Genomic DNA, 13202 nt, shown 5'->3' with positions numbered 1-13202 from the left:
CATTCCATCATCAACAGTGGTGTATAAATATAGGAGGTCTTTTCCTCATTTGGACTCACTTAACTCATCACATCTCTCTCTCTCTTGCACTGAAAAGAGGCTCTTCTCCTACTGCACAAAAAGAGACTCTTCTCTCACACGTGTGGAAGGAAGGTGCAGAATTTAGGGTTGCAACTGCAGAAACAAAGTTTGACCAACATTGACCATCAGTCTGCCTCTCATAATTTCTCTGTAGGTGCTCCAGATTCTCCTCAGAAGCCGCATTTTTTGGTGAAGGAATCAAGATGATCTGACGATCGGTTTGCAAGATATTGTCTGCCCTAGTTTGGCTGATCTAGGGTTTGCTGCTGTTGATGTAAATCAGATTTATGTACTATTTCTCTCTGTTGAATTATTGAAGATAAAGGAAGATTTGATCAAAGGGTTTCCCCAAATTGGGGTTTGTCCCTGGCTAGCTACCACATCTTGTGTCTCTTGTCTTGGCTTGTTTTCTGTCGATCGTTTAATGTTCTATCTACACTTTACTTTATGTACATGTGATTGCTAATTTGTGGATAATAATAAGAAAGATAAGTAAACTGCTCTAAGCATAAAACATACCATGAAATAACATGGTATCAGAGCTAAGGTGAAGACAAAACTCGAGCAAGAGAAAGAGTAATCACCGAAGAGAAGATTGGAAAGGCTATCCTAAAAGAACTATGGGGTCCTCAACACTCTTCCCTACCGAAGACAAGCTCTGTGAGAAAGCTGACTATCAAGGATGGAAGATGTCTCTCGATCTAACCTTAGAAGATCAAGGAGTGTTGAACCATGTGAGAGGCAATATTGTTGAGCCTCCATCAAATGCACTCGTTGCTGCCAAGAAAAAATGGAAAACTGGTGAAGTCAAAACAAAGAAGATCATCCAGGACTCTATCGACAAGCGCTTGGTGGCCTACATCTCCAACCTAAACACCTCCAAGGAAATCTACAATAGACTGGTGAGTTTATTTAAAGTTAATGATGCAAATCAAGTTTTGTTTCTTAGAAATAAGCTGAAGGAAATCAAGAAGGGTAAAGATGAGAGCATGCAAGCATATTTATTAAGAATCACCGAGATCAGGAATGATCTCCTATCTATTGAGAAGACTATTACTGATAGGGAAATGGCACTCACGACTTTTGGAGGATTAGCATCTGAATGGTACGTGTTCAGGACTACTCTTCTGAGCAATAATGTAATTCTTGGTTTCAAGGAATTAATGGCTAGATGCATTCAAGAAGAAACAAGGGTAGAAGAGCAAGAAATGCCCATGCCTAAAGGTCCTCCTGCTGCCTTTTCTTCTCATGCTAAGAAAAGAAATAATTCTGGGACTAAATCAAAAGAAAGGTTGGACCTAAGGGTGGAATAAAAGGACGATGTTACATTTGCGATAAAGCAGGTCACTATGCAAGGGAGTGCCTTGATAGAAAGGACTCACATCGAGACGATGATCAAAATCCCTCTCATGGCAATCAAAGGAATGGAAAATTCAATAGAAAAGGTAAAAGGAGTGCTGGAAATCAAGGAAGAGGGCAACCATTCAAGAAGGCTAGAAATTCCAAGTATGAATCCAACATTGTTGATAATAAGCAGGATGAATATTATCTACTAGCTGCTCTATCTACCTCTGCTCTGTCAGACTCAATGGGAATTTGGCTCATTGATAGTGGTGCCTCAAGGCACTTCACTGGTTACAAAGAAGTTCTCCATAATTTGATAGAGAAAGAACTAACCTGGAAATTGTCCTTGGAGATAATATGAAATATCTCGTGAAAGGTGTAGGCAATGTCTCTCTTAAATTGAATCAAGGTAATACGATCCACTTACAAGATGTATTATATGTACCTGACCTCAAAAAGAACCTAGTGTCCATCTCAGAAATGGAAGACAAAGGCTACAAGGTAACCTTCAGCGATGGCAAGGTAGGTATATGGAAAAAGAATGTTAAGATGCCTTCACTCTTGGGTTTGGGTTTCGATTTGATTCATTATATCAGGTCGGTGGAAGTCCACTAGGTGTCATGTCTTGTGAAACATCTCTTCAGTCCGAACTTTGGCATCGGAGGTTTGCCCACCTTCATTATAAAGCTCTACCCGATGTAAGACAAATGGTAACAGGGATGCCCAAATTCCAAGTAGAGAAATAAGGTGTCTATCCGGGATGCGCCGAAGGAAAGCTCAAAGGGGGACCATTCCCCTCAAGCCAAAGAAATACCTCTGATATATTACAACTGGTTCACTCAGACATATTTGGTATGATGCCTATAAATGCCTTAAGAGGATATTCATATTACCTTACTTTTACAGATGACTACTCTCGAAAGACTTGGATATACTTCTTGAAAAACGAGGATGAAGTGCTCTCTTGGTTTCGACACTTCAAAGCCTTGATCGAGAATCAAACCGAAAAGAAGATCAAAATCTTAAGGACTAATAATGGGACTGAATATGAATCTAATGAGTTTCATGACTTTTGTAAAGAGGCTGCCATCAAGAAGGAGACTACTACACCATATACTCTTGAATAGAATGGTGTAGCAGAAAGGAAGAACCGTACGATTGTGGAAGTTGTCTGTGCCATGCTTCATGATCAAAGACTTCCGAAGTTTCTATGGGCCGAAGCTGCAAACACCGCTGTATATGTACAAAACTAATGCCCTCATCAAGCATTGGGTTCCAAGACTCCTGAAGAAATGTTCACCGGTAAGAAACCTGACATATCTCATTTTAGAATTTTTGGAAGCCCTGTATATTTTCATGTGCCGAAAGAGAAAAGAAATAAATTGGGTGCATCTGGAAAGAAAGGAATCTTCGTGGGCTATGGAGAAAATACTAAGGGCTATAGAATCTATGTAGCCAGTCAAAGGGAAGTCGTGATTAGTCATGATGTCACCTTTGACGAAGATATGGCTCTCAGCAAGGTGGACAATCTTCTGACTTTGAGGAGCTCTCAAGAAGCTGACACCAGAACCGAAAGAAAAGGATGATGAAACAATGCCTGATGTGGAAGAACCCATGGATCCGATTGATCCTCCTTCACATGAGCCTTCCTCTTCTAGGAAGAGGCCTTCATGGCTTAGGGGGCTACTTGATGATGCTGAAGGACATGTTGCACCCTGAGGAACCTTTTGTGAAAGTAAGAAACCTAACAGGTATCAGGGATACCTGACCATCATGAGCACGATCATACAAAATGAGCCTTCATCATTCTCAGATGTCATCAAGCATCAAGTATGGAAGAATGCTATGACTGAATAATATGAGTCTATTATGAAGAATGATGTCTAGGAAGTAGTTCCCAGGCCCGAGGACAAGAGAATTATCACTTTTAAATGGCTTTACAAGATAAAGCATGCAGCAGATGGAAGTACGGAAAAGTATAAGGCTCGTTTTGCTGCTCGTGGTTTCTCCCAGAAGGAAGGTATAGACTATGAAGAGATATTTGCACCTATTTCTAGATATACCACCATCCGCTCGATCATAGCCCTTGCGGCTTCACAAGGATGGAACCTACATCATATGGATGTCAAGATTGAGTTCTTGCATGGTTCAACTAAAGAAGAGGTCTACATGGAGCAACCCGAAGGATTTGAGATTTATGATCAAAAATATCATGTATGCAAGTTGAAGAAAGCTCTCTATGGGCTGAAGCAAGCACCCCAAGCATGGTATGAGAGGAACAATAGCTACTTGATGAAGCTGGGATTCACTAGGAGTGAAGCCAATACTAACCTCTACTTTAAGGTTGAAGATGACAAACCTCTCATACGGGTGTTGTATGTGGATGACCTCTTTCTAACAGGTGCAGACCCTCTCATTCACAAATGTAAGAGGGAGTTGGCTTCTGAATTTGAAATGAAGGACCTAGGACTAATGCACTATTTCCTAGGACTTGAATTCTGGCAGAAGCCAAGGGAAATTTTCCTTTCTCAAGGAAAATATGTGGTGAAGTTATTGGAAAGATTCCATATGGTAGACTGCAAGCTTGTAACTACCCCGATGGAGTTTGACTTCAAGAAGTTAAGCGGTAGTGCTGCTGGACCTGTTTTACGAAATGCTACCGAGTATAGGCAACTCGTTAGTGGATTAATGTTCTTAGTGAACTCCCATCCAGACATATGCTTTGCAGTCAACACATTGAGTCAACATATGGTTGAACCTCACCACATACATTGGATTGGTGCCAAGAATCTGTTGAGATATCTTCGTGGCACAATCACTTATGGGTTAAGATACACTGTCACAGATGTGAGACTACTTGGATGTATTGATGTTGATTGGGTAGGCAGTGTGGTGGACCATAAGAGCACTTCTGGGTGTTGTTTCACCTTAGGATCTGCTTTTATATCCTGGATGAGCAGGAAGCAAAAGTCGGTGGCTTTGAGAACCGTCGAAGCAGAGTATATTGTTGCTAGCATGGCCTCCTGTGAGGCAGTTTGGTTGCGAAAGCTCTTCAACGAGATGTTTGGATTCACATTGGATACCACTGTGATCTTATGTGACAACTAGAGTGGGATTCATTTGTCATAAAATCTCGTATGTCATGATCGCTCCAAGCATATCGATATTAGATACCACTATATTCGAGATATGGTGCAGCGAGGAGCAATAAAGCTCCAACATATCGGTACAAAGGAACAAGTCGCCGACATTCTGACAAAGCCCCTAGGGAAAGTCAAATTCCTGAATTTCTGAGAACAACCTGGTGTTGTTCAAAGACCCTCTTATGAGGGTCTTGTATGATGCATTAAGCTCTGGGAGCTCTGGGGGGTGCGAGGTACTTCTTGGAGTGACATATGACCACAGGGTGATTCACCATCCCCTGGTGGTATACATGTACACCTCGTGGCGACTATGTAGTAGGATGATGGGTTCTCCTGTGAGGTCTGGATGATGTGTTCTCCATGACGACTATGTAGTAGGATGATTAGTTCTCCTGTGAGGCTTGGATGATGTGTTCTCCATGGCGTTTATGTAGCGGGATGATTAGTTCTCCTGTGAGGACATGATTGATTAAGTTCTCCTGTCAAGGCATCCTACCCATGCAAACTGGGACTCATGGGAAGTACCTCTCATCTGATCAATGAGTAGGGAAATGAGGATAGGGGCCATAGTAGTACCGATTGACGCATCACTGTATCTACTATACTCCCTATGCTAGGATGACCTTCATTGATCTTGGATCAATGATACTGTTCTGGGACCAGTGGTAGGAATTGTACCCATTATGATGCTGACTTCAGGTCAGTTGAGACTCGTCTAGGACCAGTGGTACATACTCTGAGATAGACTTTGAGTCATTGGAGGATGAAACTAGTCTGGGACTAGTGGTAGGAGTTGTACCCACTATGACGCTGACTTTGGGTTGGTTGAGACTGGTCTAGAACCAGTGGTACACACTCTGAGACTGACTTTGAGTCAGTATGATACATCCTCGATCATTTTTTCCTCTTCATAATTCAGACAAAGCAGAGTAGAGAAGAATAGAGCAAAGCAGAACAGATCAGAATAGGGAAGAACAGAATAGAGCAAAGCAGGCAGAATAGAGTAGAGCAGAGCAAGGGTCAAGTTGTACAGGGCAGCGCATTTGATTGATGAATAGTAGCGACTGACAGATAGATTCTAGATGGAGTTTTCCCTAGTTGAGAAGGAGTGTTAAAATTGGAAACTAGGGCCAAACCCCATGTGGGTCATCTTATTCATGGCTGATAATATTTTTATTAAATTCCTCTCGTCGAGAGGTGTAGGATTGATCTAAATATCATCCGATTCCGATAAGTATTTATGGAGATATGAATTTATTTTGATTATGGAATAATTATCAAGCCAGCCTACAACTCATGTAGGCTTAGAAGCCCAACAGTCACATCCATTCAATCATCAACAGTTGTGTATAAATACAGGAGGTCTTTTCCTCATTTGGACTCACTCAACTCATCACATCTCTCTCTCTCTCTCCTGCGCAAAAAAGAGGCTCTTCTCCTACTGCGCAGAAAGAGACTCTTCTCTCACACGTGTGGAAGGAAGGTGCAGAATTTAGGGCTGCAACTACAAAACCAAAGTTTGACCAGCATTGACCATCAATATTCCTCTCAGAACTATGTTGTAGGTGCTCCAGACTCTCCTCAGAAGGCCACATTTTTTGGTGAAGGAATCAAGCCAATCTGACGGTCGGTTTGCAAGATATTGTCTGCCCTAGTTTGGTTGACCTAAGGTTTGGTGCTGCTGATGTAAATCAGATTTATGTACTATTTCTCTCTGCTGAATTATTGAAGATAAAGGAAGATTTTATCAAAGGGTTTCCCAAATTAGGGTTTGTCCCTGGCTAGCCGCCACATCTTGTGTCTCTTGTCTTGGCTTGTTTTCTATCGATCGTTTAATGTTCTATCTGCACTTTACTTTATGTACATGTGATTACTAATCTGTGGATAATAATAAGAAATATAAGTAAACTGCTCTAAGCATAGAACATACCATAAATTAACACTTGTCACTTGTCATATTGTCATGTTGTTGCTTTGTCACTGCTTGCAACCATCCAGGATCCCAAACTTGATTTTGTTTCTATGCAGACTCTTCGCTCTCGGTTTCATCGTTAATCATCTGCCCATAGTTGCAGTGACTATTGTTGCTTATCCACTTGGAAGTCCTTGTCCTATATCTTGCTTCTCTCACTTTTTCTTGTTGTTGATTGTTACCTCTTTGGATTGGAAATATTACTTCTTGACAAAACATTTGGAACTTACACAAATGGTTCTTAAGGTTCCAAAATATCCAAAACCTACTCCATGTGTCCTCGATCAACATTATGTTTTGTGCTTCTATTAGTATTATCATTTGTGTTGTCTCCAAAATACTTCCTTTAGTTTATCAGGTGCAACATTCCACATTTCCTTGGTTTGTTGATTTGTAAAGGTTACAATACATGTTTCTCTTGTTGCCTCTATTGTCCATATGTTCATTGTTCCAATTGAAATAATTTTATCCTTGAAGAAACTTATTTCCTTGCTTGGTATGAAAATATAAAGCCAATTATTTATATATCACCTTGTCCTTGAAACCTTCCAATAGTTTATTATATTTAGGTTGTCTCCAATTACACTTTCCCAAGCAATTATTTGGTGTTCACTTCCTCTTAATATTGACAACAAGATTTTTTACATGTTGCATCTTTATATCTTTGATCATCTTTCTCTGCTTCAAAAACACCCTATGTAAGATTTATAGAAACTCTTATTCTTCAATTCCAAGGTTCACCTTCTTAGTTCAATAAAGGTGATTGATTGCTTCCATATTTAAGACTTCTATGTTTATATCCATCTGCACAAGAAAACATTTCTCCAAAAATACATTGTCTTTCATCCTACAAAATAAAATTAACATTATTAAAATTAAAATTTAGGACCAAATTATGTGTTTCATCCATTTCCTCCTTCAATTTTCTTTGATGTTCACGTTCTTGATATGCACATGACACAATATGTATGCCATGTTATTTCATTGTTATCCTTTCCTCCATGCCTGCATTGGTGCAATTTTGTATCAGTTATCTTATAACTATGCAAACTGAGTCACTTTCAACCCAAACGACTTTCCTTATGTCTTCTTTTCTTTTAGATTCCTTCTAGTTTTCTTCGACCTTTCTTCCTTGTGCCTATGTCATCTTTAATCTACCTCTTTGATACTTGTCACTTGGACTTTTGCTTCTCTCCAAACCCAAAATTGTACTTGTTGCTCCATGCAATCCCCTCATCATATCTCTTATCACCTTGAAGCATCCCTCTCCATTTAGTTGTCAACTCCCTAATAATGTGATATGTGAGAGCTATATAAATTTATAAAATATCTTATTGTCTAAAAATTCCATCATAAGAATCTATCTGTACAAGGAATTGCTACAAAAAATATCTGAGTCTTTGTTTGCTATATGTTTGCATTGATTTAATGTTCCTTCAATCAACTCTAAAACTTTGGCATCCATTTTGTTTTCTTGTAGAGGATTCTTTCCTAGAACCCTATTATTATCCTTAAAAACAATCCCTCGTTCATTCTTTATCAGCATATATCCATATTTATTAAAAAAATGGAATCTTCTTAGTGTAAATCCCTTACCTAAATATCTTCAGATTCAGCTTCAGGTTGTTGTAACAAATCTTCAAACAACTTTGATTCTTCATTAAAAAAATGGACACTGCCTCTAAGTATTGGCTCTCTTCATCAGTCTTCATTCCCTCAATTTCTAATGCATCTCATTCTTTTGTTTATCTATCTTTGACAAAGGCATAATTCCCTATCTCATCATATACATAGGCTCCTTCTTCATCTCCTGTAACTTCCTAGCCATTCTTAACATCATCTTCTTATTGCATTCCAAAGCGATGCCTCAATTTATTATTTCTTCTTCATAATTGTCTTCGCAAGACTACCTTCTTCTTTTCCTAATCATATGAAACACTGATACCTCATTTTGTATGATAGTTTCTTAGTTGTCTTCTCTTCCTTGATCCTTCATAGCCCCCATTGTTCTAATTGAATTATCTTGAGTTGAGTCTTTCCTATCAGCTCTTCCTTCACCATCTTCATATGGATCTAGTTCACAAATCTGCAAAACATGTATTTTCCTCTATCTTCCCAATTTCAAATTGTTTCCAATATTTGATAGGATCCCCTCAAAAATAATCAAATACACTCTTAGAAAAATAAAATGCAACCAACTAACTACACCTTTGAATTTACTCTTCCTTTCTTGAAGAGTTTCATCCTGAACTCTTTCACGACCTTCTTCCACATTGTTCTCATGAACCAACGTTGAACTTCCCTTTCTTGTTACAGTTCCTTCAAATTTTGTTAACAATGATTGTTCTTTAGAAGAAGATTTATACCTTTGTGGAACTTATGCTTCATCCATAATCTCTGGTATTTGTTCAACTCCATTATCCTTAGTACCTACAAATATACACTCACGCAGATAATTAGAATTTCAAAAATGAGACATTTTGGTCTCTAAATATGCCTCTAGCATTCTTCCCTTGTAGTAATTTGAGCACATCGTCATCCCATTATCATCGTCATCGTCCTATCCAAGGATTAAGCCTTTCTATGTTTCACAAATGGATTCTCTAATCTCGTACTCAGTTACCTTGAGTGCTTCCCTTGTCTCCATTCTTTTCATTAACTTCTCAGCAAATAATTCCTTGACAGACCACTTGACCCTTTCTCCTACATATAATCCTTGTCTGAATTCTTTTATGTTTTCTTCTGGAGCAACTCCTTTGTCAAACTCTTCATCGTGTATTCTCTTGTTCATGTCAATTTTTCTATCATCCTCTTTCTTCTTGTTGTGGCTTCTTTCTGGATCTTTCCTTTGATTTTATGTAGTTATTTCCATCTTCTCCTCTATGAGCTCCTCCATGCCCATTGTGAGCTGCAACCAAGCCTTCTCTTTGTAATCAGTCTTCAACACTATTACTCAATACCTCATCAATATTTCCTCCTAATCTTGATCTTTGGTATGACTACTTTTGTCTCCTAGAACCTCCTTCTTGAGCACTCCTTGATCTTCTCTAGATTATTCACTCTGCTTACATTCTTCTTCTCCTGAGAACTTCTATTGTTCCCTTCACTTTCAATCTTCAACTGAAATATGCTTGCAACATTCCTTGTTGCAATTTTCTTTTTCCACAATACTTTACTTTGAGAGCTTTACTTTCTCTTTTCCTCCTTTGTCACAATTTTCTTGCTCCAACAATTTCCTTTAAATTAGTTGAAAACAAAAAGACTTATTACCTATCACCCAATATCTTTAATTATTGTTACAATCTCCCATACCTCCTTGCTGGTACAAATTTGTTGTTTATAATTTTCCTTGTTTCTCAATCCTTATTCAAAAACATCAATCGCTTCACTTGTTTGAAATTACACCAAAATGCATGCTTGGCTCTCCCTATGCAATACACACTCTACAATATAAACTAAAAACCATATTCCACAACCTTCACACCATTCTAATATAATTTTTCATGCCTTGGCTTGAATTAACAATGGAGATCAAATTAGTAGATCATTGCTACAATTATTTTTTCTTCAACATCAACAAAATTCCATTGAGTAGGTTATCCTACTCTAATACCACTAATGGTGCATGCCAATATATATATATATATATATATATATATATATATATATATATATATATATATATATATATATATATATATGTATATATATATATAGCCAAATTTGGATTCAAACCCTCAAATTCATAACAGAACCATCGCAGCCGAGACATGGGACCAAGTCCCAAACTATTATAATATGAAATAGTCGAGTGGGTGGTTTCCTTTAATATTATAAAAGAACCAAATTCAATCCTCCGTAATATATAATATAGATGTGCGAAAAGGAAGGGAGGAATCCCTTTAAATATCCACCAGATCCAAAATTGTATATTAAAACCACTAGTGCAAGGCTCAAGACTTTACATACATATTGTAAGGTCCCACCTTACCAACCGTCAATATAATAGAGATGTAAAGGTACCATTGAACAAAGGACAACAAACATTATATATTTTTTTGGTTGTGCTTTCAATAATGTTTAAGATTCAATAAAATGGTGTCAACCAAAAAATTACATCAAAATCCTCTCGTGGACTATTATGAAAAACCATGTAAACTAAAAGTTATACTTTAAGGATAAACCACCACCCTTTCACCAATGTTGTTGCAATACTTTAAGTTTTATTCCAAGAAAAATTGATAAGCACTTGTCAAATAGTATGATGATTCTTATAACCAATATTTAAAATCAAGAGCTATTAGCCTTGGCTCTCCAATTCATTTTATATGTACGGACTTCACATTAACCCTACCATCCCATTGTAATTTTTGTACAAATATCCCCATATTATTGGGTTATAATACAACAAATTTGAATGTCACTAGATTGATTTGAGCTTTTTAAACTATCCTCAGAGTTATGGAAACAAACAAGATATCAAACCCCTTCCATCGATAAGCCAACAACGATCAACTTTTCATGGAATATGTTCTATAAATAGGATTGACTTCTCCTGACAATAAATTGAAAACAAACAAAATATTTCTCCTACACTCTTTAATCTACATATTGATTCAAATACTCCATGCTATCCCTTTTCTTGGAAAATATAGCAATGTGAGGCCATAATGATTCAAGCAAAACAAAAGTATATACACACAAATTTCATATAGGCCTATAGGGTGTGACTTCTGGCTATATCCTTCATTATTTATTTAAAATATATATTTTAATGTGATATATCTGATAGACAAGTAAATAATATATATACCAGCCACAATAAGTTAATTTCTCTCGATATAGATAGTTCATGCAATAATTTCTCTTAACTGAAAACTCTATGGCTTGATTCTCTTGATGTTATGTGTACATAAGTTTAAAATATATATATATATATATAAAGCTGGAATTCCAATAGGATTTAACCTTGTTGAGCATTCAACCTTTAGATCGCATAAGATTGATTCAACCAAGTTCCACCACTGTAACACAACTTGGACCATATTAGCAAACATTAATTCCATGCTTAAAACAGAGTATTATATCTACATACATCTAATTTCATATTTAATCTAGATATTAAATATACATTAGCATCTACATATGCAAAGTTGGAAAGAAATGGTTGCACATCAATTCCATTAAAAAAACAAAACTAAAAAAAATCATGCATACAATAATAATTTTAGCTATAATTGCACATTTTCTTTGAATGCACACATGAGATACTCTTCTTGAAGTTATTTCCTCTCTATGTCGCCCTTTATCATACTCCAAAAATTACACTTTTATATAATTATACATTTGTACTCTTGAATTTATGAAATTTAAACAAACTCTTAATTTACCTACTTTATCTAATATACCCTCTCAAATATCAAATTACTTAATTACATCATAATCCAATTTTATACAATGTAACAAAGAAGATTAATATCACAAGTCAACATTAGGAAAAATGTGTTTTAACCATAGTAAATTAAATACACCCAGTTTGCACCAAGTAAACAAATAAAAACATTATTAACCATTGAAAGTCAATATTAAGAAAAATGTGTTTTAATTGTAGTAAATTAAGCACGCCCAAATTACACTAATTAAACAAATAAAAACATTACTAAGCATTGCAAGTAGATAGTAGGAAAAATGATGTTTAACCATTGCAAATTAAACATTACCAACATACTAGTATTCCAAAAGTAAGTTGGTCTCACATAAATGTTTAGGTAATGAATTATACCAATACTTCGGACATTAAGACTCACAATAACCAATGAGAATTTAGAATCTTAGCATGAGACAAGACCACCAAGACATTAAAACTTTAAAGTTTAATACTATATTATAGAATCATTTTAACCATAACTACACCTCACTACTGCATTGGATCAGTTGTTCAACTTTCTAGAAAAATTTAAGCCAAATCCATGTGTTGATCCATTCACTAAGCTTAAAGCTAGAGAAGATATTCAAATATATATTTTAACACAATAATATGACAAAATAAAGAAGATATTCAAATATATTTTTAACACAATAATATGATAATATAAATCATTGTCAAATTCAAGATATATTGTTGTCATCTCTTGTAGCGAAAAATGTGAACATGAAATTCTATAGTAAAAATGGGAATGTGAAATTCTATCGTAAAAATAACTAATTACTCCACAACGTGAAGAATAGTAAATTTAGAAAATGAGGGAGATGGTGTTGAAATTTATATAATTGAAATGAATTTTAAAAAACGATTAGGAGAAGAGGAAAGGAAAAGGAAACAAAAATGAACGGATTAATAACTCTTGCAAAAGAGTTATGTCACTCAATAATCCCTCCAGGTATGCTGGAAGTTAGCACTTTTTCACGCATAATTATTTATATATAATAAAAATAATAGAATTATTCATTTAGGGATTTTTCCAAACACTTTGCAAATATACCCTGAAACCCTTTCTAAAAATGCATCTATTTACCTATTTCAATTAAAATGAAGCAAAACCATAAATTATGAGACTCTTACCCAACCGCTTTGGCAATTCTCAATTAAAATTATTTTTATCAGTATTTGGTTTTTCTTCCTTAATTTGATACAATAAAAAGGTTAGTACAATAAACTACAA

The sequence above is a fragment of the Pinus tabuliformis genome, chromosome 7 (genome assembly GCF_031772625.1).
Source record: "Pinus tabuliformis cultivar Carrire ecotype Pingquan chromosome 7, CPIR1, whole genome shotgun sequence".
Lineage (NCBI taxonomy): Eukaryota > Viridiplantae > Streptophyta > Pinopsida > Pinales > Pinaceae > Pinus > Pinus tabuliformis.
This window is presented reverse-complemented; position numbering follows the sequence as displayed.